This window comes from Octopus bimaculoides, chromosome 5 (genome assembly GCF_046866305.1).
Source record: "Octopus bimaculoides isolate indiv1 chromosome 5, ASM4686630v1, whole genome shotgun sequence".
Taxonomy (NCBI): Eukaryota; Metazoa; Mollusca; class Cephalopoda; order Octopoda; family Octopodidae; genus Octopus; species Octopus bimaculoides.
In genome coordinates this window covers 100,833,161-100,837,070 of record NC_142932.1, presented here as the reverse complement: position 1 = coordinate 100,837,070, position 3,910 = coordinate 100,833,161, and the positions used below count along the sequence as shown (strand labels likewise).

The following is a 3,910-nucleotide window of genomic DNA, read 5'->3' as shown; positions in this document are numbered from 1 at the left end:
TTGGATATACACAACACTGAATAAAATGTAAACTTTTTCTTTATTATTTAATCCAAATTTGCCCATCACTAAAAGGAAATTAATCTAAAAATGCAGTCATATATATACAGACAGGAATACATACAGAAGCACATACATAGTATGCATGATATCTTATATTTAAGATTTTTATAAAGCTTAAAGAATAAGGACCAAAAACCCTTTTTTCTCAAGAACTTTATATAAATATTTATTCCTCTCTTCATCTGGGGAGAAGGAACAGTCAATTAAACCAATCCCTATACTTGACTTCTACTTTATTTTATTGACTTCTGAAAGGGGGAAAAGCAAAGTCAATCACAACATAACTAGAGTAAAGCAATGCAACAAAATACAAGGCAAATTTTCTGATTCTACTGTCAAGTCTACTATCTTACTGTCTTCTGCTTAGGTATGAATGCAAACTCTTCAATTGTTCTACATTTTCTAGGTTAAGTTCTACATAGAGGAAAGCTCCTGAGGTCCCTGCTGATATCTATTTATTTACTGTTATAGCTAGAGTATATACACTAAATGAAATATATATATATATATATATATATATATATATATATATATATATATATATATATATATACAGATAAGCATTTGAACTTGTTCAAACAAATTTCTGCACAGTATATAACAGCATGGAACTGAATATAGAAAAATTTGACCTACTTTATTTACTGTAGGAAATAGTTTAGGATAATAGCTTTACTTTCTTCTAACTAGGAACCCCTTGAATCATCAAGTATCAAAATCATTATAAATCTGTGAATTATTGTTTCTGAAAACCTTGAGTGTGAAACCCATATAATCATCATACAAGATACTGCTGAAAGAAAACTATGGTTTTGGCCTTCCAGAATGATTTGGCGAAAACAGAAATCTGTTAAAATTGTCTTGAACTTTTTTACCTGGCCATCTCTGAAGTATTTCTCTCATGTGGTGTGGTCACACAACATCAAGAAAGTCATCATGAAAATTCGAGTCCAGCAAAGATCATCCACTGCAAAAATCAATAGTATGGCTGCTTTAGAACTAGTGGAACCATAAAATGTGTAAACTATATATCTAATGATTTATACATTAGATCTATAGCTTCTTCCATTGAAGCATAAGCATGTTATTAGTTTCACTCTGGGAAAATTATACCACAAAATGTAAAAAAAATCAATTGACTCATAGAACTCTGGAAAATCTAAGTCCGAATAAATCAATACAATGTAATCCATAAGCACTTTGCCTCAATTAACCCAGCTCAAATCCATTGACTACTAAACCTAATAAACATCACATAAATCATGATCCAAACATGTTCGAACTTCTCTTTCAAATTTCCAGACAAATCATCCTTCTTTCTTCAATAGAATCAAAAGTTTTAAACTTTAAATGCAATGTTTCCTGACCAAATGGAATTGCAGACAGTAGAAAGAAAACTGTTAGAGGAATAATTCTTGACCTTTTTTTTTTTTCATGATCTCAGACTCTTCAAGGGTCACCCAATATATCCTCATACCCACTTCACCAGAGAGTGAAAGTCATCATCAACAGTCCTCTGAGATGCCAGTATAATTTCAAAAGATCCAAATAGCTTGGTTTCACTTTACATATAGAAAAACAGCAAAAGGCCAGGAAGAGAAATCATAAAGAGTTTACTGTATTTATTCACAGAAAATTATACAAGAGGTCAAGAGCCATACCGCCAACCTTTGGTTCCCATGCACTTTGGATTTTTACAGAGGTTTCTTTTTTCCCCTTGGAGTATCTCCACCATTTAGGGTTTACCTTCAGGTAAGAAGCCATGTATCTGTGGCACAGCTTGAATTCAAACATTTCTTGAGACAACATTTTTACACAAACACATAGATATTACATACATGGCTAAATAATACATATATAGCTAAACACCATACATATATAACTAATAAAAAATATATACATATATATATACTTACATGCCAAATACGTACATATAAATGCATACTCACAGACATACATGGCTTATACATGACTAATACATACAGGCATACAAAATTAATTACATATGTATGACAATACATATTTGTTGTTATATTTCGGTAAGGAATTAATTACCTTATATATATATGTATACAGCATTCACCACGCATGCTATAATATGAACTCCTTCTATATCACTGTTTGGTTTATTCAAATCAATGACTTGTCAAATATCCGTTGTATCCAAGAAGAAGAGAAAAGCCGAAAGTTCAATACAGCAAAGGTGAAAATGTTCCAAAGACATTTTAAAACTTTGAATATTTCAACCTATTCAATCTCATTTATATAACCTGTCATAAGGAAATTTATCACCATGTAGGGTGTACTCTGTATTGTTACGTCATGCTCAAAGATACATAGGATATGTATGTATGTATGTATGTATGTATGTATGTATGTGTCTGTGTGTTTATGTGTATGATTTCTTCCTTGATTAGGAAGTGTGATAGGATCAACTCAGGTCACCTTATCAATCGCATAATGTCACAATCGCTGTGAGATCAAACTATTTATTTTTTGTTTTACTTTTTTTAGTTATTTATTTTTATTTATCATTTTTGGTTTAACCTGTCATTACTAGCAAAAATTTTATAAATATTTGGAATTATGAAAGATTTATTTTTTTTTACATATATGTGTATGGTTACATATGTTATTTTTCTTAATATTAAGGAAACTGTGCAGCACACCTACAAGTATGTATGAGGTGTATAGTGTACTGAAGCTTGAATTTGTATACATACATGTGTATGTATTTATGAATGTGTGTATGTGTACATATATATATTCTTTTATTCTTTTATATGTTTCAGTACAACGACTGTGGCCATGCTGGAGCACCACCATTGTAGTCATCTTTCCATTTTCCACCTTTGTCAGAGCAGCTTTTGGGGAAGAATGGACTTTGATGTTACTGCCCTGTTTTGAGTTTCTTGCCAAGGTATTGGCTCATCCGGGATCTCGGCAAGCCAGAGGTCAAGTTCACGTTTGAAAACGTCTACATCCATTCCATGGAGGCTCCTCAGATGCTTCGGAAAACAGTGAAACAGCTGTGGGCCCTTGAAACCCAAGCTATTGCAGTACACACACACACACACATATATATATATATATATATATATATATATATATATATATATATATATATATATATATATGTATGTGTGTGTGTGTGTGTGTGTGTGGTCTATATATATATATATATATATATATATATATTTGTGTGTGTGGTCTATATATATATATATATATATATATGTGTGTGTGTGTGTGTGTGTGTGTGTGGTCTATATATATATATATATATATATATATATATATATATACTGTACTTTTTTATAAACAGAGATTGTTAATATTACAATACTCAGAAACAGGCTAGAGTTGAAGTGCTCAAATTGAGCTAAGATTCAAATTATAGTTTGAATGGAGACAATACGGGTGGAAAACCATAGGAACAATATCCCATCTCCAACAAAATATTTAATATAAATGTGTGTGCATATCATCCTTGAATCAATAATTATACAGAATTCTCAGTAGCAAAAATACCAAAAATGAAATAAAAGTACACAGGCATGTAAAAACACATAAACTTCAAAAATATAATGAATGTTGATATATATATATATATATATATATATATATATATATATATATATATGTATATATATATATATACAATGTGTGAGTGTGTGGTGAGTGTGTGTATGTGTTTGTTTATATATGTATGTGTATATATGTGTATATATATATATATATATGAAGAAAAGAAGAAAATAGAGAAATTGACATGCAGACATCGGTATATTTAAAAATATAAAAATCCATATGATGAAATTCAAGTCCTACAGCCATTTTCATATCC

General features: G+C 30.2%; 1 long non-coding RNA gene across 2 annotated transcripts in view; it reads right to left on the bottom strand.

The window, feature by feature from the left end:
- The window catches only part of LOC106868352 (uncharacterized), a 22,809-nt gene extending 20,495 nt beyond the window's left edge, over window positions 1-2,314 (bottom strand). For both annotated transcript variants that reach the window (XR_008264223.2, XR_001409264.3), the window contains exons 1-2: window positions 2,119-2,314; window positions 939-1,030 (exon numbers count right to left, since the gene is read on the bottom strand). This is a non-coding gene — a long non-coding RNA (uncharacterized LOC106868352). The remainder of the gene's footprint in view (window positions 1-938; window positions 1,031-2,118) is intronic.
- Window positions 2,315-3,910: the final 1,596 nt, after the last annotated feature.